Here is a 26,878-nt window from a genome sequence, read left to right as displayed (position 1 = left end):
ACAACAGATGGAAAGTAATTTTGAGAAACCCAAAGGGGTTTGTGTTCACCACGAGCCATATCACAAAAACATTTTTCAGTTTATTCACAGGTGTCGTGTATTTGGATATGTGACTAGATATTTACAACTCATTTTCACATATTTAAATTTTTTTATGATTTTCTGTTTTAGAGATGATTTTGTGGCACAGATTGCGAGCAACTGGAAACGAATTTCCAAAATTTGAGAGACTTTTTCTCCAGCATGAACTTATCTACAAAAATTTCTTTCAATTTTGTAATAGGTGCTATGGTATAGGAGATACGAGTTCATCTTCAACACCTATTTTCAGAAATTCGGTCCAAGTTTAATGTAACTGATTCTATTTTGAAGAAGATGGTTGAGCCCAATTCCCTTAGTACAGGGATGAGAAAATGTATATATTTTATGAATTTCATAGTGTATAGGTTTGATTTTGGCAGCAGAGAGGTTGTCTTGGCTTTGTGTAAAATTTTTCCTAAATATCATTTTAATAAAGCAGTCTTTTGCCCTTTGGATCTGGGACTCATCACGGTGTTGATGTTTAGTATGTTTTTCTTGTAATTCATTTACACATTATGTTTTTTTTGCCTTGTTACAACATTATCTAAGTGATATGTTAGGAATTCATCCGTAATGATACTCTTTTCATGATGATCTTGTTGTTAGTTGTAATGTGTTGTCTTAGCAGAATTCATCCTTAGCTAGATGCTCTGTTGAGCAACCTCATGATTCTCTTTCATCTAAAGTTGTTGTTACAGATTCATCCTTTGTCTGGTACCTGCATGGCAGTGGGATTTCTCCCTTATACTTCTCACATTTACAATCTTCACTTGGCTGAACATGGCATGTAATTTGCCCCAAGTTTGTCGGCAGAAACTGACATCGATTCCATATCCTTTCTCTTGTTGTTTCGACCCAAAACAAAACCAAAAAAATCAATCAAAAAACCCTAGAGCTACTATACCTAGCCTAAAATCCATATTTGTTCAATCATCTTGACTGAGATTCTAAAGGAGAGAGCCCTCTCCCGACCTAGTAGGGTTAGCTACCAGGTTAAGTATGGTTTGTGGTTATCCTAGGATTTCCTCCCTTCAACCTGAGGTTGATCTAGGCTCTAACATGGTGGCGACTCCACTGAGGGAAAGGTGACAGATCTTCTCCGAGAAAGATCATTCAAGTTGCAGATCTGCTTGTTGATGGTGGACAACAGTCAAACACATATGAAGGTTGAAACATTCACCTAGCGAATCCAACTCAATCCAGAGATTCCAGCACTCACTGATCTGTTCATGCACTAAAATAAAATGGTAGGGTATGTGGCAAACCTTGTGTTTTGTGAAGTTTTAAAAGACGTTAGAGATTAGTTAGTGGATACTGAAATTGATGAAGTATTTTTCATTACCATGCTTCAATGTTTGAGATCTCTGAAGTTTCCTCCTAAAGCTAAAACTGGTAACTTTGAGTTAGTTGTTGAAAAATTTGAGAAGGAGATTCAGTATTTAAATGATTAGATCCAATCATATGAATTCCGAGATCCCAAAAGTTCTTGGAAACTCTCCCTCCTTCAAAAAAAGAAACAATAGAGCTACCCGTGGATGTTTGCATTGACATTTTACAGTTGGAGGTCTGTGTTGAGGAGTTAGGGCAGCAAACAGATTCTGGTTTCTTTGATCCTATTGTTGCATATATGGAGTATTTTTTTAGTTTGAATGATAAATCAAATTGTCTTTCACACAGCCAAATTCAGTTTGTTCAGGGATGGTTGTCAGCATTTACATTTGTGTCCTAGTTGAAGCACTTTCAAGCAGCGTCTTTGTCACAGTTACTTGAATGTTTGATATGGCATTACAACATCACTTGATCCATTGGTTTTGCAGCAAAGTAGGGTAGGTTTGTGTAAATAAATAAGCTACCAAAGGCAGCATTTCAGTTTGGATTGGTATGAGTTGTTTTGAGTTTGCAGTTGTTTGACCGTATTTCCCAATGGATGAGGCACTTGGTCTATGGTGTTCTTGACACCTCCAAGGAGTTGTCATCCCCAATAAGGCCGATGTTAGTTCCAGTCTTCACAGCCTGTCACTAGGGATCAATATGAGCTCTTACTATTTTTGGTTTTGGTCAGTTTTTTTGCACATAATATTCAACAAAAAAAAACATGTCACAAGTGTGTTCATCAGGAGCATCTCAGAAAGAGCTTTCCAACAGTATGTCACAATCCTATAACCAGCTCCGAGATTAGAAGATATGATCGAAATGAATGATTGATTCTTGGTTGTGCATGTTTTCAGGTCAGCTGCTGCACATAGGGACAAGTTTAAAACAAAATCAGTTTGGATAGGAATTTTACAAAAGTGGAAAGGCTTTTGTCCATCACATACCAAATAACAAAAATCTCCTTCATTTTATGCATGGGTATTACTATGTGGGAGATATGAAGTGATATTTGAAGCCTACATTAAAACAAAACAAATTTTGCAGTGATTTTACTATTTTAGTCATTTTAGGACGGTGTTATTTTACAATATATGGAAAGTAGTTTTGAGAAAATCAAAGAGGTTTGTGTTAACCACAAGCCATATCACAAAAACCTCTTTCATTTTATTCGCAGGTGTCATTAATTTGGATATGTGACTAGATCTTTACAGCTCATTTTCACAGATATAAATTTTTTATGATTTTCTGTTTTAGAGATGATTTTGTGGCACAGATTGTGAGAAACTAGAAATGAATTTCCAAAATTTGAGAGATTTTTTCTCCAACATGACCTCATCTACAAAAACCTCTTTCAGTTTTGTAAATGGTGCTATGGTTGAGGAGATACAAGTTCATCTTCAACACCTATTTTCAAAAATTCGGTCCAAGTTTAATGTAACTAATTCTATTTTGAAGAAGATGGTTGAGCTCAATTCCCTTAGTAAAGGGATGAGTAAATGTATATATTTTTATGAATTTCATAGTGTAGAGGTTCGATTTTGGTAGCAGAGAGGCTGTCTTGGCTTTGCGTAAAAGTTTTCCTGAATATCATTTTAATAAATCAGTCTTTTGCCCTTCGGATCTGGGATTCATCACGGTGCTGATGTTTAGTATGTTTTTCTTGTAATTCATTTACACATTATGTTTTTTCTGCCTTGTTACGGCACTATCTATGTGATATGTTAGGAATTCATCCGTAATGATGCTCCTTTCATGATGATTTTTCTGTCAGTTGTAATGTGTTGTCTTAGCAGAATTCATCCTTGGCTAGATGCTCTGTTGAGTAACCTCGTGATTCTCTTTCATCTAAATTTGTTGTTACAAATTCATCCTTTTTATGATTCCTGTAGGGTAGCAGGCTTTCTCCCCTATAATTCTCACATTTAAAATCTTCACTTGGCTAAACATGGCACTTAATTTTCCCCAAGTTTGCCAGCAGAAACTGACATTGATTCCATAGTCCAAATCATCCTTTCTCTCACTGTTTCGACCCAAAACAAAACCAAAAAAATCAATCAAAAAACCTTAGAGCTACTATACCTAGCCTAAAATCCATATTTGTTCAGTCATCTTGACTGAGATTCTAAAGGAGAGAGCCCTCTCCTGACCTGGTAGGGCTAGCTACCAGGTTAAGCGTGGTTTGTGGTTATCCTAGGATTGCCTCCCTTCAGCTTGAGATTGATCTAGGCTCTAACACCACTTAATGAGATACTCTAAAATTAATCGATTCCATAGTTGTTGGTTTCTTGTTTCCATGATTTATTCAAACTCAAATATGTTTTTTCCTTCTTTTTCAAATTTATGAAAAACTGTATGAAATGGGGGCTTATCACCGATAACCTTATTTAAGAATGAAAGATGGAAAACTAGGTGCACTCAAGAAGATGTAGGCAACTCTAATTTATATGCCATAGTACCAATATTTTTCGAAACCTTGTAAGGATCATAGTACCTGGTTGATAATTTATTATCCTTCTTAGCTTTCTTTAGGGGCATTTTTTTGTATGGTTGTAGCTATTAAAATACCCAGTTGCCTACATCAAAAATTCTTTCATTGTGATGTTGACTTGCTTGTTGTTTCATTTGATTCTGCACCAGAGTGAGGTTATCCTTTAAGAGTTAGAGAACTTGTTGTTGATGCTCAATGTGATCTTCCACTTCTTGAACCTTATAATTTTCTCTTAAATATTATATGATGGATGGTGGATGATATCCATAAACTGCCATAAATGGGGTCATTTTCACTACAATATGGAAGGGAAGTGTTATACCACCATTCAGCTAGAGGTAACCACTTGATCCATTGCATTTTTTTATCATATAAAAGACAGTAAATATATCCTTCCAAACATGTGTTCACTATCTCATTTTTCTTGTCAGATTGAGGATGATAAGATGAGATATGAGCTAGTTGATTACCAAGACAAGAAAATAATTCCATCCAAAAATTTCCAGTGAAAATGGGATCTATGTCACTTACAATAATCTTTGGATTTCCATGTAGATTTTGAATTGTTTCCATCAATGTAGTATCAGTTATACTAGCTTTAATAGAATGAGATAATGCACAAAAAATGCATACTTGGTAAGTATATCTAGTACCACCATGATGACACTCTTTCCTTCAGACTTGGGTAAACCTGTGATAAAATCCATTGGGACCTCCTCCCAACGCTAACTTGGAATGGCTAAATGTTGTAATAGACCCAGGGTCTTAATTGTCTCAACTTTTTTTTTCTTGGCAAACCAAACATTCTTCCACAAACTTTTGAATATCATATTTAAGGTCATCCCAAAAAAAAATCCTTCTTGAACCTTTGGTAAGTTTTTTTAAAATCTTGAGTGCCCTCCTAAAGGGGAGGTATCATAATGAATCATTTGTACCATAATGAATCATTTTTCCAGCTAAATGTGTTGTATATACTGGTATCTTGCCGAAAATTTTGAATGAGTGTACACACTTATTCGTCATTATTCCATTTATCCCTTGCTTCATTATCCAATCAACTTGGATAATAAAAATGGAATAAAGCAATGTTTCACATCTTCATCCTTTCTTGAGAGTGCATCTATAAAAACATGTTTCTTCCCTTATTGTATATGATTTCAAAGTAATAACTCAACATATTGGTGACCCATTTTTGTTTCTCTTTTGAAGACTATCATGATCTGTTTTTACCTTGAAGTGTCTTCCCATTAGGTAAGGTCGTCATTGCTTTAGTGCATGTAGTATTGCTAAAGTTTCCTTCTCATAAATAGGTTTGTGTAAATATTTTCCTTTGATTGGTTGAATTTCAAAATCAATTGGACTTCCTTATTGCATTAAAACAACACCAATTCCATTTCCTGGGGCATCACATTCCACAATAAAGGTTTTTTTGAAGTCTGGCATAGCTAAGACCAGTGCTTGGTGCATTACCTCTTTAAGATGTTCAGAGGCCTTAGTTATATTGTTAGAGGTGCTCATATTCTCCCATAATTCTTAACAAACTTGGTATAATACCTTGTCAACCCGAGAAATCCTTAAAAATGCTTTATGGTTGTGGGAATTTTCCATTCCTTAATGGATTTAATTTTTTTAGGGTTTACCTTAAAAAATATGACCCAAATATTCCACCTCATGTACTCGAAAGAAACATTTGGAGGTTTTTTCGTATAATTATTTCTCCTTTGATAGTTTGAGCACCATGTCAACATGTTGAACATGATCCTTCCAAGACTTGTTGTAGATTAGTATATCATCAAAAAATACTAACACAAAATTTCTAAGGGTTTGGAAATGAAATTCATCAAACCTTGAAATGTGGAAGGTGCATTAGTAAGGCCAAAAGGCATGACCAAAAAATCGTAAAGACCCTCATGAGTTTTGAATGTTTTTTTCGTAATGTCTTTAGTATTCATTCTAATTTGATGATATCCAGAATGAAGATCCAGCTTGGTGAAGTAAATTGACCCATGTAATTCATCAATGAAAGGAATGGGAAATCTATCTTTAATAGTGAGATTTTTGAGATCCATATAATCTGGACACATACACCACGTTCCATCCTTCTTGTGCACCAATTATACCACCCTTTAGTATTTATGCAACCATACATTCAATTTCACTCTTTTGGGTGTAGGGATATTTGTAAGGCATGATGTTTGGAGGAACACTTCCTTGAATAAAAAAGAACAGCATGATCATGATCAAAAATAGGTGGGATGCCTTTGGGAGTTGTAAATACCTTAGAATGATTGTCCAATACTTTTTGGAGATCTAGAGAAATAGATGATTTCGATGTTTGAACCTCTAGTGAGCATAATTGTGCAATTACGCCCCATTTTTCTTTCTTTAGAATCTTTGTCATTCCATCATAGTTTATTATTTTTCCTCATTTCCCTATGACACCCCTTAATTTAACTTTCTTTCCTTCCCAAAAAAAATTCAAGAAAAAATCTTAAAAATTAAAAGCTATCATCCCCAAAGATTGTAACCATTGGACTCCTACTACATCATCAGCACCACCCATTGGAATCAAAAGCATTGGACTATTCAATACATATTCCCCCATGGTTAGGTTGATATTATGGCACTTTCTAGAGAAATTTATAGTTCCTCCATTTGCAACTATCACATGGCACTTTGGCACTTGATATAAGAAGTAATTCAATTCCTTACATCTCTTACAATGAATAAAATTATGGTTATTATCCGAATCAATCAGCACTATTACCTTATTCTTCTTGACATATCCTTCTATATTGAGAGTTTGAGTGGTAATTCCTATCATTGCATTACAATAAATGGTAGAATTCATTCCTTCTTTCTCTGGGGCTGGTTCCTGGTGTATATCCTCCTCTTTTTATGTTTCTTGTTCATTTTCTTCCTCCTATTCACAATCTATGTAAAATAATTTCTTCTCCGTACACTTATGAACTTTAGTGTATTTTATATCACAACTATAACAAATCCCTTTTGCTCTTTTTTCCTCCAATTGTTGTGGTGTCAAACTTGTAGGTTGTCGAAGGCTACAAGTAATAATAATTCCATCTTTATAGTTGTGAGTGGTAGATTGTTAAGAAACAATCTCACAAAAAGATAGAAAAGATATATCAACGACCTCAAAATTAGCCTCTTTGAGGGGAAAACCTCCTTTACATTACACTAATGAACAATTCTTGAATGATACAAATGACAAAACCTCATTTCTATATATAGGAGTCTAAGGGGTCACAATATAATCAAATCTGACATAACAATAATAATACAAGGGCACAATAATAACAATAGTGGGCTTCTATGGGGCACATTAATAACAATATGGGGACAATAGGGGCACAACAATAACAATAAGGGCTACAATGGCAATAGTAATGGGGGAATCACTAGTATTATAGGGACCTAACATGCCTCTCTCCTTCAAAAAAGTGTTGTCCTCAATGCTTGAGTAGTTATGGATGCTTTTGTATAAAATTCCCATCCTCCCATGTGGAATATTTAGTAGGTAAGTTCTTCCACTTAACGAGATACTTCGAAATTGATCGATTTCGTAGCTGTCGAGTTCTTGTTTCTATGACTACTTCAGGTTCCTTGTTGCCATAATTTTTCTTTCAACTTTTCTTGCCACCAAAAATTCCTTCTCCAATGAATCAGGATCCCAAAGGCGAACCTCATGTTAGACATTAACCTTTAAATTCCCTATGAAAACATCAATCCTATGCTCTTCTGGAATATCATTTACCCTGATATTCAATTTCTAGAAGTCTTCAATGTGCTCCGTCATTGAACCCTTTTGTTTGAGATGTATCAATTGTAATAAGAAGATGTTTCTCTTTTTATCCTCATAATGTGCTATCATTTTCTCTGTAAAAATTGACCAAATGACAAGTGGTTTACGAGAACAAAATCATTGATACCATACAAAATGATTGGGTTCTAAATATAAAGATGCAATGTGTACCTTTTCTGTGTTTTTCACGTCATGGAGATCAAAATATTGCTTCATCTTTAGTATTCATGTTACCAGATCCTTGCCATCAAACTTCCTCATATCAATATTTGGAATGTGGTGGGTCTTAAACCCTACATTGGAGTGTATAAAATCATAATTAATATTCCTTTTGTCCTCATCATGATTTTCATGGATTACCTTGTCACCATTGGGAAGCCTTTCTTGCAGCAACTTTGTCAACCCTTCCTTCAACCGTTCCATTTTGACACTCATAATATCTTCCATGTCTACTTTTAAACCATCCTGCAAACATTTTATTTCTAATTTTAAACCATCCATATCCCATTTTAAGCCATCCATTTCCCCTTTTATTTCATCTTTGCTTGCTCTTTATGAGAGCAAAATTTGTTTCACTTGATCTCGTAATTTTGATATATCATCTTGCAATTCTTCCTTTTCATGTGTCATAGTAGAGATTTCCAAGGGCTTAATGGGTGTAGAATTATTTTGTTGCGGAGGAATTTTAGAGAAAAATACTGATATTTATGCTTCAATATGCCCTTGCAATCACTTCAACTAATTTTTCAAACGAAAATTATGCAATTTAAAAAAAAAAAAATACACGTAATTTTCTTACTTTTCAGAGCTCGCCCTTGAAACAATTTTAAATCTATAATTCGACTCTCCAAGGTCTAAAAATTTGTCCTTTGGTAGCCATCTGAGTCTTCCTTCCAACACAACAAGGGAAACTGAGATTGGATTCTTCAAGGTAAATTTATGCCCAATATCCCACAATGGCCTGGTTATGGACTCGTTCAGTAAAGAAAACTTGTACAGAATTCCATATGTCATTGTTGCAACCTTCAGGCCCTAAAAATGATACACAAAAAACTATAATCTATGCAATTTCAGGAACTTTTTACGAAATTCAAATCTGATGCTCGTAGAGAAAATTATGACAATTTTTCTTAGGTATCTTGTTTGAGACTAAATTTTGGAGAATGCAAAAAACGCTAACTTCTTCAGACCATATCTCAGAAAATATAATGAACAAATATATGAAACTTCTACATAAATTTTCCCAAGATTTTGGCTCCATTTGGTTGAAATTTAATCTTCTAAAGGTTCGTATAAAAACATTATTGAGAAAATTCCAATATGACTTGTTTGAAGCAGCGAAACCTAGAATACAATTCTTTTAAACCAAATATAATGAAACGAACTCACAACACAGAATAAAAGATAGATCGACGACTTAAAAATTATCCTCTTCAAGGGGGGAACCTCCTTTACATTACATAAATGAAAAATTCTTGGATGATACAAATGATAAGACCTCCTTGGTAGGAAAATTCTTGATTGATAAATGTGGGAAGGAGCTCTGCACCGAAGAAAAAACGACGGCAGCGATGTCCCGATACCAAACGCGATCAGGGCTTTCTCATGGCGGCGTCGTCAACAATTGCAAAGGAAGGGGGCACAGTGAGGTATGCGGTCCAAGAGGCACGATCACGAGTGCCGAGGAAGTAGATCTGGTCACGAGCCCGCGGCGGAGATTGGAGAAGAGCGACTGCTTGGTGGAAGCCTGCAGGGTTTTCAACCAAAAGCCCAAACGCGAGGGGTTTCTTAGCACATTGATGAATGGATCTTCTGCAGGGTGTAAGCTCCATGAGGCTGTGGCGAATGCCCTTCAGGATTTTTATATAAAACGTGGAAGGGTAAAGATCGCACGCGAACTGTTTGACGAAATGCCGGAACGAGATGTCAAGAAAATTCTCAACAAACAGATCGGCCAAGATCTTGCAGGGCCGACGCCCCGGATGGGAAATAGCCACGGCAGATCTGCTCTAGGAAGCACAAGAAGCCCTGGCATGGGGTCAAGGCTAATCTCTGATCCCTTTCAGATCCAAATTTCTCAGCCTACAGGCAGAACCATCATGCAATGGGTCAGGCCTTCAGATCTGGTGCAAGAACTCAAACTGAATCTAGAGCGCCGGATGGGGATCCCATCAAGCTTTCAACGAATTCTCTTTCAAGGTAAACAACTTGAAGACCCTCTTCCCCTCTCTTCTTACAGCATTTCCAGGAATAGCTCTGTGGTGGTAACCCTTCGTCTGAGAGGAGGTGCAGCGGGACAGTCATCATCTGCTCGGCCCTTCTCATACAAAGATGCAGTACACTCTGAGAACCCCAAACCCCCGGAAGCCCCTAAATCTAAGGCCTTCTTGGTTGACAAGATTGAAGAAGTTCCCTTTGCTGAACTCACCCATGAAGATCTGGCAACCCAACTTCAAGACTTTGCAGAAAGAGCCATCATTTGCAGATTTAATGGACTGTGGCCGCGATCTCAGGATCTTTATGCATGGATCCATGCAAACTGGACACATCACTGTAAGATCTTTTTTTGTTCAAAAGGTTACTTCATTGTTTTATTTGATAACAGTAAGCATTATGAAAAGGCCTTAGAAGAGGGCCCTTGGTTCATGGGAACTGCAGGGCTCTTCTTGACTCCTTGGTTCCCAGATTTTGATCCAGCTACTGCAGTCATTACCAAGACCCCCGTATGGATCAGGCTTCCAAACTTCCCAGCCCACCTATGGAATACTCGTGTCTTCAGAGCTATAGGCGATACCTTGGGCAGCTACATTAAGGGAGATTTTTGGCGAGAATCCAAAGGTCTCTACTCATATGCAAGAGTATGTGTGGAGTTAGACTTGAGCAAAGGACTTGTAGAACAGATCAATCTCAAGATAAACGACTTTTTCTGGACCCAGACACTGGATTACGATAACACTGCATTTCGTTGCCGCCACTGCCACCAATCTGGGCATTTGCAGAACTCCTGCCCATCTCGTCCAGCAAAAAAGAATAAGGCCAACGTCTCCAAGCCTAAATCCAAACGATGGGCGCCTTGCTCTCCATCTCGAGTAGTGGATTTGGATTCCTCCAGCTCTGAAGATGACGATAGTGATGAAGAACAGAATCAAGCCCCTAATTTCATGGCCCCTTCCAACGATGGTCTGGCGCCTTCCTTCGAAACAGCCACTGTTCAAAAACGTGCCCATTTGTCCTCCTCCTCTGATTCAGAAAAGGAGGGCTCCCCTGTGGAGAGCCGCAATCTTCAAATTGTTATGGCTCATCCACCCCAAAATGGTTGGATCGAAGTCAAAAAAAGGAAAGGGAAAAAGATTCGTGTTGAGGCCTCTACCCTCTCAGGGTAGAAGTCAATGTTTCTTCTGAAGTCAATGTTTCTTCTGGCTCCCAGCCTCGTGTTGTAGCTCCTTGTTTGTTTTTCTCCTTCTCCGGAACCGAGGTTGATAGTCCTATCATTTCCGGTTGCCGGTTTTCTGTCTCTCTTGAATGTACCCTCTTGTACCATATTTTTGCTTAATAGAATTAGTCCAATTCAGAAAAAAAAGATAAGACCTCCTTGGTATATATAGGAGTCTAAGGGGTTACAATATAATCAGAGCCTACATAACAATAATAATGTAAGGGCGCAACAGTAACAATAGTAGGTTTCTATGGGGCCCAACAATAACAATATGGGGGATACATGAGCACAACAATAACAAAGGGGGCTACATTAACAATAAAAATAAGGGGGATATGCTAATATTATAGGGACCTAACAACATATTCCCATATAAAACAAACTTATTGAATAATGTCATCCCAAACAATTTGTCTCATCTTAATTAAAGAAATATTACCTTTCAACTTGGTTTTAAACTCTTCGATTTCATCTTGAGCTTCCTTATACTTACTAGTAAGTTGATTGTTATTTTCATTTGTTGTGTTCAGTTTCCTCTCATTTACATTCAACTGATATGTTACCATGACCAAATCATCTTGGGTTTTCTTTAGTTCAACTTCTGAAATTCTAAGATTTTTCATGGTTCAATTTCTCTAAGGGAGCATCTAATTTAGCCAGAACCAAAATGGTGCAAACATTATTTTTAATTGACTATTGTAGGCTCTACACCAAGGAAAATTTAAAGGGCTAATATTCGCAGTTGGGCTAATTCTCCATGCTTTTTCCAAAAAAACGATTCGTGAATTTCTATTTCTTTAAAAACTTATTCGCCCCAATTTTATAGGATATGTTAGCACTTCATACTTTTCTCTAGGCTGAAAGGAGAAAAATTAGACGTAACCACAAATCTCTTTTGGTTGATAGACTGGTCTTCTTTAACCTGAGGGGGCTCCCTCACTGACCAAACTTAGAGATGAAACTTTTGAATATGAGCTTTGACAGAGACCAGTTCTGAAAATGTTTAATTTTTGGTATGGGAGTGGTAGAGGGTTCTAGGAATAACCAGTGATGTGATTGTGACCTCCCTGGTCCAGCATGTTGATGTATTATTTCCAACCAATTTCATGTACATAGGCTTAATTAGTATGGCTTCGGAATGTACAATAAATTGTAGTATAGTGAAGATGGGGATATCAAGACATTCATCGAAAATAGTATAATAAATAATATTTCATTACTGCAACTTAGATAAATGACTATCAAGAAGAAAACACAAAATTGTCAAAGGTATACATATTCCATTTGCAAACTGAAATATTTGGTACAACTAGACATGAGCATATGAAATGAATTCAAGTGCAACTGTTCCATACACCTTCAAATCAATTTAAGAAGATAACACAACAGGATAACATATAAACTAAGAAGAAACTTTTTTCTGAAACATCCATACCATAAGTATCTCTACAACTCCACTGGAATCTCTTCAACATTCAAGCAAATGTATTAATACTAAAAACAAGAATAAACTGCAATAGTTTTTCTAGCAATAGTGAAACCAACAATAAACATTTCATATCATATTCACTGGTTTAAATAGGCATATACATAAGATACCATAATGTCTAAATTCAATGCACCTTCGATCCAACAAAGGATCGATCCCAAACTTAAAAAGGACGAAAACTGTTATTTTTTTCAAAATCATTTTCCTCAAAAACAAAAACAGAAAAGTGTATTTTATCTTTAAAACTGAACTTTTTGTAAAAGAAACAACATTATCTTCAAATATGATCATCATGAAGGGAAAATGGAAAAACTCACAAAGGCTTGATTGATGAGTATGCAAAAGGCTACGTAGCCGCTACGCAACGACAAATACTTGGTGCTTTTGAAATTCGCACATGGTGGGCTACTAAGGAGGTGAGATGGTTGCCACACGTGCTCCATGTCAACCCCTTGAAAACCTGATAGGTGGCTTCCCTCCAACATGCATGTAATAGTGTGGGCATGGACTGTGTAGTGCCTGCACAATACCTACGTAGAGGATTTCCAAAGTTGTTTGTTGAATGCTTTCCACTCCTGACAAAACACCATTATGCCACTAAATTCCACTCTAAAACATTAAATTCATACTACTATAACATCACTAACCTTTGAACTTAACACAGAATTTAGAATCTGAACTGAGGCTTGATCACCTCCTCTTTCTTTTGCCTAAAGTCTTGTTGCTCGAAGCCTTGGTGTTGGAGGCTTGAGGAGTCAAGTCATGTTGTTCAACAAGAACTGACATAGTAGGCTTAGTTTTAGTCACAAGCTTAGATTTTAGTTCAGTCACCGTTTTAGGAGAAGATATTTCATCTGATTCTTCATACTTCTTTACCAATCCCCATGCCTCATCTAAACTTTGTTTCATGCTCCTTAAATTTTCTTCGAAAACTAAATTCCTGACATACAAACTTTTGCATTGCCTCCTCACAGGAATAGACCATTTGATGAAATTTTTTCGTTTTTCAAGGGCCTCATATGTCTCACGAACCTTATTATCATAGTTTTCAAGAATATCATGGATTGACCTTTTATAGCTTTGATTTAGCTACCTGAACTGGTTTACATGTTGCTTTCTTTCTTCCATATCCTCCAAGCATCTTTGATATTCTTTCCATTGATTAAAGGGGGTTTTTTGAGAGCCTGAGCTACCTTCTTCATCTGTTGCACATATCTGAATTTGGACATACAAACTTTAACTAATGGGCCACTAAGTTACACTACAATCTCCTTAACCTACTCTGCAAATGAAACATGATTCCCATTTCTCTTAGCAATTGTTTTTGGAGGTGACTTTTCCTTTTCATCTGTTGGTTTGGTTGTCTCCTTCAAGTCCCTATTTTCTCTTCTCAAGAATGTTGTTTTCATTTGATATTTAGAAAGTGCCTCTTTCATCCTAACCATTTTGGGACCCTGTTTTTCATATTGTATAGCACTTCTTTCAGGTTGTGCTATGTCTTCCTCTTTCTCTAGTTGCATTACTTCAGGTCTCTTCACTTCTTCCTCTCTGCCATGATCTTTCTTGTCTCCCTATCTATCTTTAGAAATATCTACCACTACTTGAGGGGCTGCCTCTTCCTCATTCTTTTTAACTCTTGACCTTGTCCTAGGTCTCATAACAAATTTCTCTTGGACTATATCTTCAATCTTCACTTTAAATTTGGTTGATTGTTTTGATTCCACCTGTACCTTTGCTTCCTTATTTTTCTTCTTACCCTTCATATATTATTTCTCGACCTTCTTACCAAGCTCGCTTATGATTTCTTTGCTTGGCTTCACATCCTCCTTTTTCACTAAGTTTGTCTCCTTAACTGAGTGGATAACTTCCTTCTTAAGTTTTCCTTGCATTTTATGTTCCTCCTCATCCACTTTTATTGACGAAGACCCAGCTTGAGGCAACAAATCAATACTAGAAAGGAAATTTGACCAATGCAATTTCTTCTTTTCAATTGCAATTTTAACTAAAACCTTGATAAGGGAGAAATGAAATAAACTAGAAGAATGATTGTATTTTTCAATCTGTACTTTAACTTCCATTCTCTCTAAACTTTTGAGTAAAAAATAAGGTAAGTTCATAGGTTTCCTCTCTGCAAAATTCCATAACAACCTCAAATGGTACGGATAAACCCTACTAAATCTTCCTTCACAGGTGAAGTACCTCTAGATTAATTTCAAAAGATCAACATACTCCTCCTAAAGGTAAACACAGAGAAAAGTTGAGGCAAACTCGTCCAAAAATTCTAGCTTCACAAACTATTTGAAAGTTAGGATGTCCAATTCATCTCCCTTAAACCATTTTTCCCCTGCTGTAGGGAGATTAGTGGCATCAGCAACAAGAATCTCCAAGTTTCCAAGCTTGACTCTGCCATCTTGAAAATTGAGGACAAAGATATTGGCAAGCCGAGTATGGTGACCTATCTTTTGGACCTTCTAACAAAAGGGAATACAACCTACATTTTCAAAATCTACCCTAATAGCAAGTGAGGAGTTTATCAAGCTCAGGGTGCTAGGCTCAGTGCACACTAGATATCCACATTTCTTGCTAAAAACAGGATCCATTTGATATTGATACCTGGAAAGTCAAACTCGACTTTGAAAAGGATCTATGTGTACAGTTTAGATGATAAAAGACTGACAATGGTGACAGCACAATTCAGCTCAAACAATTGTGTCAAGGAATTGGTGACAGGGCAGTTCCTGAGGTTAAAAGGGGAGAAAGAGAACTCAGAATCACTTATAACCTTATCTCGACCTCTCATCAATCACAGAATGACAATAGTTTGTATTTATGAAATATGACTGACAACTTGGAAATGTAATTATATTACTGGACAAAGTTTACTCCTTTAGTAGAAAATGTACAAAGTTTGGCAGAATTTGATTAGGATGTAAAACAATGAAAATGAAAGAAAGGTCAAAGACTCCTACATCTCCCATCTCTAAGTTTGAAACTACACGCAGATGAATACCATGTGCAGCAAGAGCGCAACACTCTTATCCTCTGTGTAGCAAGAGTTCATCACACTTTGTGAATTGCTCTATGACTCGACTTCAAAACATGATCTATTCCCAAACTCCTTGCAGGAATAATGAATTCATTCACCTGCGATCATAGGAAATGAAAAATGGTGGCCTTCTGCAATGATTTAAAAGTAATTCAAGAACGTTGTTGATGTAATCGAGCTTGATGTTTAATCAGCGCTCCACTTGAAAAGAAATCATTTTGGAATTTGGGATCATGACAAAATCTAGGGAAATGATGGGAGTATGATGAATGATTCGTATGAAATTGATAGGGACAAGGGTCAATCATCACACACAATGTTGTATAGGCAAGGTAAAATTTAGGCCTAGGGATTTATACTTAGGATAAAATGGGGGTGGGGGGTCTAGGCTTGAAATAAGGAATAGGTGAATTTTGAGATAACAAGGGAATAAGGGGATGGGAAGAAGGGAAAGATATGATGTCTAAAGGGGGAGAAAATTGGAACATTAATAACTACACTGCTAAGACATCATTCCTTTAACTGTAGACACCCTATCAACACTCAATATCCTAACTCGGGAGTTTTTTATAACAACTTTCAATGCTCAGACACCCCTTCCCATGATTGATTTTAATGATCAAGGTGATGACCAAACTATCATGACTCTCCAGACAATGAGAAGTCAAATTTATGACAGTGAAAACATTTATGAATTTGACCCCCTTCAAGACAACAAAATAATAGCTCGAAGACCTTCGACTAATAAATTAACCTACTCTAACAAGATAAATTTATTTTATATTGAAAATCGCCAAAATTATATAGTGACTATATAAAATTATCATTAGAAACTTGAATATTTTTACCAAACATTTTACAGTTTGCATATTAGGGACTAGTAACATTCGCTAAATTTTCTAAACTTTAAGATAAATTTACATCCTTAAAATTTCCCCTACTCTACACTTGTTCATGGAAATTAACAATCTCTTTATTTTTATCAATTATTTCTCTTATTAATAGCTCTTTTTGGTTTTCAACATGAGCCAAATCAATTTTTTGAGCATGTTCAGTCCGTGATATTTTTAACTTCTTCCTTAATGATTGCACCTCAAATTATGTGTTTTGCAACAGGTTCTTGATGGCTTCCCTGTCATTTGGATCTACTCCCAATTTGATGATTAATTTCTTGTACTCTTCATTTTGGATATGCAGTGCTTTAAAGTTTGAATTTTCCTATTTAAACAGATTGGAAACTTTCTCCAAAATCTTTTATGCTTTTCTCTCTATCAAAGAACATTTGCTCAGGTCACTATAAATCATTTCCCCTACTTGTCTATGCAAATTTATCTTGCCGGGAAGGGGAATATCACCTTGATTAATAAGTAAATCAAATGTTCTAAAATTTGGTCCTGAAAGAATAGATTGAGTAGCAGGATGTGTAAGAGAAAAATTTAATTGATTTCTCTCTAACTTTATAGTAGAGTGAAATCTTATTTGATAACTTGAGGTTGCTTGAGTTGTTAGCTATGTTATCATATTAATTCTCATTTTATAACTCTCTTTAATTTGTTGACAATTTTCTACAAAGATTCAAATGAAGAAGGAGTCTCTTTTGCTATGAATGCTACCGAATTAGTGGAGGAAGAAGAGGAAGTAGTGTACATGGGATTTCCCAACTGCATTTGAAAACTAGGCTCATTTGAAGGTCCTTCTATTAATTCGAGCTGTATGTCTTCTTCATCCTCTGTTTTAATTTTAGTTCTTTTATGTGACTGGGAATCCTTCATATCAACATCTATCTATTCAGGAAAAGTCCTCTTCAAACTCTTCTCTTTTATCATGGGGGTTTCAACATCTATTCTTTGTTGCACGCTACCACATGGCCAAGTTTGTTGATTTTCCATTTTCTCAAATTCTGGCTTTCTTTCATGAATATAAGGTGCATAACTAATTTCCGCCCTTTTATTATAAATTGTATGGTGAGGGTCACATTTCCACTTTTCTCCCTTCTCAAAACCAAACTCCTTCATCATCACTTCCACCTAAGTAAGGGCTTGCCTAGTATTTAGAATAAATGGCCCTATTGTCCTCTCTAGCTTGAAAATATACCCTTTTTTTGTAGGAACAAAATGTACTTGGTCAACACTAAGACTTTGCCTTATAAATTCAAGAGAAAATGTCCTCATAGGAAAAAATATTGGCCTTGAAATGAAGGTTGGGCGTGCATTTTTGTGAGGCGAGCTAAAATTTCCTTACTTCACTAAAATGCATGCCTAGGCTTCATTTATTGGCCAACCTGATTGATTCAAATTTTAGATTTCTTATTTAATGATTTTACACACTTTTACATATTTATATTTATACTTTAGATTTCATACAACATTCTACGTTTTGCTTCGACTTGCCTTATGTGAAAGTTGTGTATAAGTGGGAAACATAGTTATGTAGGATATTTGTCAAACATGATGAAAGGTTATATCCTAAGGTTAGGAATTGTCTAATCATGTCCCATTTCAAATTTCATTACCAAGAGTGTAATTGGTTTGGCATGAGAGTGCATATGTGTTATGACTATGATTACTAGTAAATATGATCAATTGTTATTCTGACAGACTTGGGTTTCAGTGTATAACATTTCCTTTATGAAAATGGCTAAGATATGCTGCATTAAATGGTTTTATATTTTGGTTGGAATGCTCATTATCACATAGTCAATTAAATACATGTCCTAGTGTGCAATTTTTTGAGACACACAAACCTTGACTTTAACCCTAAAAAACTGATCCAATTTGGCATACTCTTACACAACAGAAATTTTTGTGTGCAAAATTAATCTTGATTATGAGTAAAACAGTACTCTCCAAGTTTAATCATTTAATTTAGTCTTGAAATGAAGGTTGGACGTGCATTCTTGTGAATCAAACCAAAATCGTCTTGCTTCACTAAAATGCATGCCTATACTTCATTTATTGGCCAATCTGATTGATTCAGATTTTAGATTATTCTTTTAATTATTTTACACACTTGAATTATTGTATGTTTACTTTGATCCTTAAATAATTTTGCTTCAGATTTCATACATCATTCCCATTTTTGCTTCAACTTGCGTTATGAGAAAGTTGTGTATAGGTTTTTCTTCAACTTATTGTTGGGCAGAATAATTTTCCTTTTAATTCATAGTAATAGCTCCAACTCTTCACAAAAATTGTCAATCTGGGTATGTTTTGTTATTACAAGGCTATTACGCAAAATATATGCAAGGGAAAATGGTGACTAATGATAATGACTCTCAAACTCAATTGTTGTAATCACAAATATAGCAATTCAACATGTTGGTTGTTACGCTCTCAAACCTTGTTCATACTCTCAAGAAATAAACACACAATACTAAATAAAACTACTTTGTTACACTATCACTCTTATTCAAAAAAGAACAAAACTCCTGGAAACCATTCTGTCAACAAATGTTGAAACATGCATTCAAATGAAATGAACACACCATCAAATTATAATAGTAATTAAATAATTGTCACTCTACAAAGGGACTAGTCTAGGACCTATGTTGTTACTTAATATAGAGGTTAGAATTCTACAATCATTAAAGCCTGAACAAGATTAATAATAGCAGTAACAAAAATCACACATGAATTATAACTAAGAAGAAATAAATCAAACAACAACACTACCTTCCTAACCAGTGATCCATGCTAAGAAAGAAGGCCCTTCCTTCCTAGCAGGGATTGGTACACTACACAACACACAAGTTAGTCAACAGAAAGGTATGGCACCATGAACGATTGATATTTAATGAAACATACATGCTTAGAATGCTCGATCTCTCCACCTCTATCATTGTCTATTTGTTTCTATATATCTATCTCACATGGGTATTAAACACCCTTCTTTATAATTTCAAATTACAATGCTAAGATCATTATGAGAATATCTTTAATCTCATGTGATCTAATTTGAGAATATATATTGAAAATTTGATAACAATTTCCAAGGTTAGAACAAAATTGTAACATTTTTTTCCAAATTACAATAATTATCAATAGAAAATCCTAATTGTTTCAGCAAAATTTCACAAAAGAAAAAAATTGGCTTCAATAGGCCCCCAACACAAAAATGTGGGTTGTCCTTGAGCCACTTAGTCCTCCTTCTATCCCCATGGTTCTGGTAACCTCTATCCTTACTTAGGTTTTCTTCAAGCCTTTGGTACAACAACTGTAGGGGCAATCAAGGAGCCTAGTTACTGTGGAGCTCTTAAAATAACCTAGGAGGGGAGTCTCATGTTCCCCTTCAACATAGAGGCATGCTCATAAAAAGAATCCTTGCTACCATTGTTACTCTAGGGTTGATTTCTATGTCTGTCTCTGACCCTTGTCCCCTTCTCGCTACTACACATGCTCCTTCCTCTGGTGAGCAGTGGCTAGATTTCTATCCTCTAGCCTTCTCTGTGATTTACTAACGCTTATTAGAATCATTGCATGTTTTACATCATTAGAATGGAATCTTAGTTGTAACTTAATTGAACTATTATTGTGGTATATATGTGCACTTAATATGATGTAATATGATTATGGTTTTGTTTCATATGTTGTAATATTAGAAATATAACAGAAATATTAAATTTTGCATGAAATAAATAATAACTTTTCATTTTGAATGTATTTCTTTTGTAGAACACGAGTCTTCCAGAAGATCTAGTTGATCTTGAGATAGATTTGGATTATGTTTGGTCTAGTTTAGAGATTCGAGACGGTGATGATGAGGTAGATGGAGAGGACACCAAGGCATATGATGTTGATGATCATGGTAAACTCGATGGTGATTGGTGTAACATGCATTGTTTATTGTTTATAACATTCATTTTTCATCTTTTGAAAATACTTTAAAAAGGAGACTAAGCAAAAGGAATGATATATCAGAGGCCAAAGGTTATATGGGCACACATGCATATATATATATATATATATATATATATATATATATATATATATATATATATATATATATATATATATATATATATATATCGCAAACATAATTCTATCGGAATCAAAATATAAAGGGAAACGAAGGAAAAATCAGATTTACAACAGAAAACAAGTGTTAAACACTAACACTGGACCCGAAATGTTATATGCTACATTCTAAATATCGTCGGGTCCGCAATATGGATGGTTGGCTCTGCAGTGCCAATTGCGATTGCCAATTGGGTTCTGGACCCGAAAACTTATATGGCATATTTTATAAGAGCGGCGGGTCCGTAAAGTGTGAAACGCTTATGTTATATGCATTGACCCCGCCGATCACGATATGTGATAAGGGTCGGACCCGAACACATATATATCATATTTTAAAGTCCGGCGGGTCTGCCTGTTATGCATATATATATATATATATATATATATATATATATATATATATATATATATATATATATATATATATATATATATATATATATATATATATATATATATATATATATATATATATATATATATATATATATATATGGAAGCGTCGATTGCTGATTGCGATAAAGGGTATTGTGTGGATTATTTTAAAAGCAGAAAATCATGATTATGGCATATCTTTGTTATAAAGGGCATATATGCATAAGTCTCGTGTTGCCATGGTTATGCGACTTAAAGTTGCGTAAAGATAAGGGCCGATTTCCAATTGCGATGAAACTCCAGATCTGATGGAGTTATAAAATCAGGTTAATGTATTTTTAGTTCCGTTTATTTGTTTTGTGTTGATTTTGCTATGTAAACAGGAAAATCAGCGTTAAAGCCATATTTAAAGAAGAGGGCGGTTGGTCAAATTTCTTGTTGTTCTGGCCAATTGGAATGCGCCCAATACATGTGTAAGCCAGGTTATGCACAAGTTAAACACAATTTGTATGATTAAGGCAGATTAATTACTATTGAGACACAGTCAGAGTGGTAGCAGATTAGCAGAGTCAAAGGGCAGCAGTTATTGTCATTGTTCAATTGTTCTTGTTTTATGTTCTTTGAGGTGTCATTAAACCTCTGTAAAAGTTTTGTAAGATTTTTTTCTCATATAGTTAGAGAAACAATTAAATAATTTGGACAGTTGTAGAGATCAACAATTTCTTTGCAATGTATAAAAAGGGGAAATTTTACTAAGATGGGGTTGGAATTTTGGAGAACCAAGTCACTATATTTCTGATAACATCACTGATTAATAAAATGACCAGAAGTTTTTAGGAGTTGTTACATATAATTTCTAAGTTTCACTATCATGTGTCATGCAATATTTTCTTCTTTTTAAGTGTAGTAATGCAGCTGCAAGGTTAAATCCCTTAAAGAGCGCTCCTATACTTAAAGTCATCATTTCCTTTCTAAGTTATAAACAGTAGTTTTTGTGAGAGATCAGCATATTGTCTATGATTTATTCCTCATGATCATAATTCCTCTAAGTTACAGATAATATTTCCTATGAGAGATCAACATATTGTCTTTAACTTCCCTTTCAAACTTTCCTCATTCATCATTTATATTTAGCAGCAAATGTTATTCTGAGAATTTCTAATCATACATGTATTAAGAGTCTAAGGCCAAGTTTTCCAAGTCCTTCATTTGGTAATCTAATAAATAATAAGTGACAGTAAATAATCTTTATTAATGTCTTAAGCATAATTTCCCTATAGCCAGGAAATTAGTTTCTTAAGGAACAACATTAATTGGCACCACTGCCGGGGAGAGAAGAGAAGAAGGTTTTTCCCTAGGTTTCAATATTTTCCTCTGGTTGTTCAGTTAGGAGGAAATATTGGTAGTTTTGAATAAAAATAATAACGTTGGCTTCAAGAAGGTCCCATACAAGATCAGACACTTCACAAAAGAAGGCTCAAGCTTTTCCAGATCTTGAAAGGTTGTTTTCAAGGAGGGCTAGGAAGTCTAGAACCTCAAATAGACCAATTCCTGTATTGTCTGCATCAGGCAGCAACTTATCTGAACATTCATCTGATTTAGAGTCATCATTTTCATCATCTGCATTTCAGGAACCTAGCTGTCAAGACCAATCTTTTGAGTCTATTACTTTTCATTTACCTGTTGTAATTATTCAACCTCAACCAATAACCACATTACCTCCTTTGCATAGTCCATTTACATTTCAATCAAGTTCCACATCTGTAGGTAATCAAGGTTTGATAAACATGGCAGCTCCTTCGTTCCTAGTTAATAGGTCTGCACCTCTTCAACTACCACAACCTTACAATCAAATGCTAGAGGATTACCTCAAAATTCTTCCTCATTTTTCAGAAAAAGATACACAAACAACAAAGAATCATGTAGTAGTATTTTGTAATTTTACAAAAATCCTAAAGGTTGAACATTTAAATGTTTTTCTAAGACTTTTTATTCAGTCCCTGGATGGAGAAGCGAGGAAGTGGTTCAACGGTCTTTCCAATAATTCTATTCCTTCTTGGGAAGAGATGGAACGTGTGTTTATTATGATATGGGGAGAAAAAAGAGACCATGGATATTCATTAACAGAATTTAATGCCATAAAGAAGAAGTCTGACGAAACCATGGTAGAATTTGTTAGAAGATTCAACAAATTGTAAAATAGTCTACCAGCAGAGACAAAGCCTCCTCCTGATGGTGCAAAAATCACTTTTGCAGGGTATTTTGAATCAAAATTTGGATTTACATTAAGGGAAAGGAGAACTCCAACCCTTGATCAAATCCAGACAGATGCTTTAGAGATAGAAGCAAATCTAGTGGTTGCAGGAAAAGCACCAGAAACACAACTTTCCCAAGACAAGGGAAAACCAAAGATGGAATCCTCCCAAAGTTAATCATTGGAGGATATGTGTAATATAATTAAAACCATGTTAGATAAGTTAAATAGGTTACAGTTAGATAATAAGAACTCTAAGAGACAAACACAATATAATAAGAATTTTAATCCCCAATTCAGAATACAACCTTTGCAAATCTTGCAAAAGGAAGGAAAAGATAAAAATCAAATTTAAGCACCATTATACATAGAAGCAGATCCTGGTGAAGAACAATCTGAAGATCAAATTTCCACATTATATGCAGTTGATGAAGATGAACTCGGCATTGAGGGATAAGAGTATGTGTATGATGAGGTAGATGTTATTCATGATGGAAAATGAAATTGATGAATATTGGAAACAATTCTCTGATTTTATGTAGGCTGAACTACAAAAGAAATATGACCTAAGATATAGGAAAAGATCTAGAAATCAGGAAAATGAAGGTGAGCAGCAAGTTTCAACTTCCTCATTGAAGGTGAATCCACAAGAATCCCAGTCTGCAAAACAAGTAGATAAAGGAAAACAGTAGCAAAATATGAATAGAAAAGCACAGATACTTCAAGTTGAGTCTTCTCAAAATCAAGCTGAAAAAATTCATTTGGAGAAGCTTGTTTCAATTCCTCAAACAATTACAGTCATAAAGAAAGGTCAAGAGGGGAATGGAAAGATTGCTAAACAGGGTCACTTGTTTAGTCTTACCAAGGAGTTGAAAAAGGTAAGAATACAAGTTCCCCTTACAGAATTGGAAAGAACACCTACTTATCAAAAGGAAATTGATGAGTTCATTAATTTAAAAGAAAGTGAGAGAAATACTGTAAATCTGCAAGAAGACAAACCAGTAGTGGTTTTTGGCCCGCATGTAGAGGAAGTAGATTCTTCAATACCTTCTTTTATATTTCCCTATTTGTTCATGATTTCCTTCTACATAATTGCATGTTTGATTCAGGAGCTTCACACAATCTTATGCCTCTGTCATTGATGAAGCAATTAAATCTGCAAGTGACCAAACCTTACAGAGATTTATATTCTTTTGATTCAAACAAGGTCAAGTGTTTGGGGGTTATTAAAGATTTGGTAGTGTCACTAGCCAAAATTCCATCTCGAATTTTGGTCATGGATGTTCTAGTAGCAGATATTCCTGCTAGATTTGGAATGCTTATGTCTAGGTCCTGTGGGGCTAAATTGGAAGGTGTTTTGAAGTTGGATTTTACATATGTTGTTATATCAGTTTTTGGTGGGGAGGAGAGGAGATTGTACAGAGAAACTAGGTTTGTAAAAACTATTACGAAGAATGGAGCAAGCAACTCACCTGTGTATAGTCATGAGAAGGATGATTTTTCTTATTTCACGCTGCATGATAATGCAGAGCTAGCTAAAAACAATCAAAAGCATCTTACTTCAGCCAATTTAATTACAAAGCTGAAAATGGAAGAAGTGTGGAAATGTTTCTTTGATGGAGCTTATTCAAAAGAAGGAACAGGTGTTGGTTTTCTTCTAATTGCACCTGGAGGTAATCTATTTCCTTTTTCTTTCAAATTAGAGTTCGAGGCAACTAACAACGTCAGACAGAATATGATTCTTTGATTATTTCACTAAAAATAGCCAAACAAATTGGAGTCAAATCAATTTCCGCTTATGGAGATTCAGAGCTAATTATTAAGTAGATAAAAGATCACTACCAAACAAAGAATCCTAAACTCCGAGCATACAAAAATGAGGTATGCAATTTGATTGAAAATTTATTTGAAGCTTTTAACATTCAATTCATTCCAAGGGATGAAAATAGATTGACAGATTCATTGGTTGTAGTTGCTAGAACTTTCAAGCCTCCTATTAATCCAAGATTAAGATATGAGGTAGAAATGAGACACGGACCTTCTGTTCCCCATAATGTTAAAAACTGGCAAGTTTTTGAAGATTACTAGCAGATTAAGGAGTTTTTAGCTATGGTTGAAGAGTTCCAAGGTACATAAATTGATCAGGATGAAGAAGAGACAGCGGAAAATGCAGGAGCCAATGGTTTTAAGGATTTAATAGCAAATCAGAAGATCTTTCAATTAAAAGACAATTTTTTGCCAAAGGGACATGTTCCTCTTGAAAGGATTTTCAATTCAAATGATGTGGCTATGGACTCAAGGAAAATATCACAGGATGAACATATTCAAGATCATAGCATTGGCATTCAGGAGAATCCTAGGTTAGTCAAATTATATGCTGGAGTTCCACCTAATTTTCAAGAGAGGTATCTTAAACTTTTCAAGAATTATGTTGATGTCTTTGCATGGTCTTATGAAGATCTCAACACTTATGATGTAAATATTATTCAATTGAGAAGGAGTTCAAGAAGTTGCTTGATGCTAAAATCATAGTCCCAGTCAGATATTCTGATTGGGTGGCTAATCTAGTACCTGTAAGAAAGAAAAATGGAGAAATAAGGTTGTGTGTTGACTTCAGAAATGTAAATAGAGCTTCTTTGAAAGATAATTATCCTTTGCCTAAAATGGACCATGTGCTGCAAAAGGTAACAGGATCTTTCAAAATGTCAATGCTAGATGGATTTTCTGGTTATAACCAGGTGGTTATGGACAAGGAGGATCAGAAGAAGACAACATTCACAACTCCCTGGGGAACATTTATGTATGCTAGAATGCCTTTCGGATTGATGAATGCAGGAGCTACATTTCAAAGGGCTATCGATGTCACTTTTGTTGGAGATAAGTTTGTAGTAATATATTTGGATGATATTATTGTTTTTTCTAAGTTTGATGAAGAATATTTAGATCATTTGAAAAGAAATTTTGATAAATGTAGAAGATTTAGAATTTCTTTAAATCCCAAGAACTAAATTTTTTCTCTGGAGGAAGGAAAATTGTTAGGACACATTTTTTCCAGAGAAGGAGTGAAGATAGATCCAGCCAGAGTACAAGCTGTGAAGAAAATATCATTACCTAGAATTAAAAAACATATTCAAAAGTTTCTGGGAAAGATAAACTTCCTGAGAAGATTTGTATCTAATTACGCATAAATCTTAAAAGAAATCACTAATATACTTGTCACACGGAATAAGTCAATCTTGCGGACAAGATAGACCTTCCTAGAATCTAAAGAAGACCTAATGACAAGCAAACCAACCAGACACTATCTTTCTCTAAATATGCTTTTATAAACAATGGCAAACAAGTGTTTTTAGGGCCTACCTTAGGTCCAACGCAATCTTGTGGATGCCCTCGCTCCTTCGATCCAAATGAGCTCCTTTTTGCGAATCTGCAAACACAAACAAGGCAAACAAATTAAATAGCACCTGAAAAGCCAATTGCATAAAACATATTTAACA

The sequence above is a fragment of the Pinus tabuliformis genome, chromosome 9, assembly GCF_031772625.1.
Source record: "Pinus tabuliformis cultivar Carrire ecotype Pingquan chromosome 9, CPIR1, whole genome shotgun sequence".
NCBI lineage: Eukaryota > Viridiplantae > Streptophyta > Pinopsida > Pinales > Pinaceae > Pinus > Pinus tabuliformis.
This window is presented reverse-complemented; position numbering follows the sequence as displayed.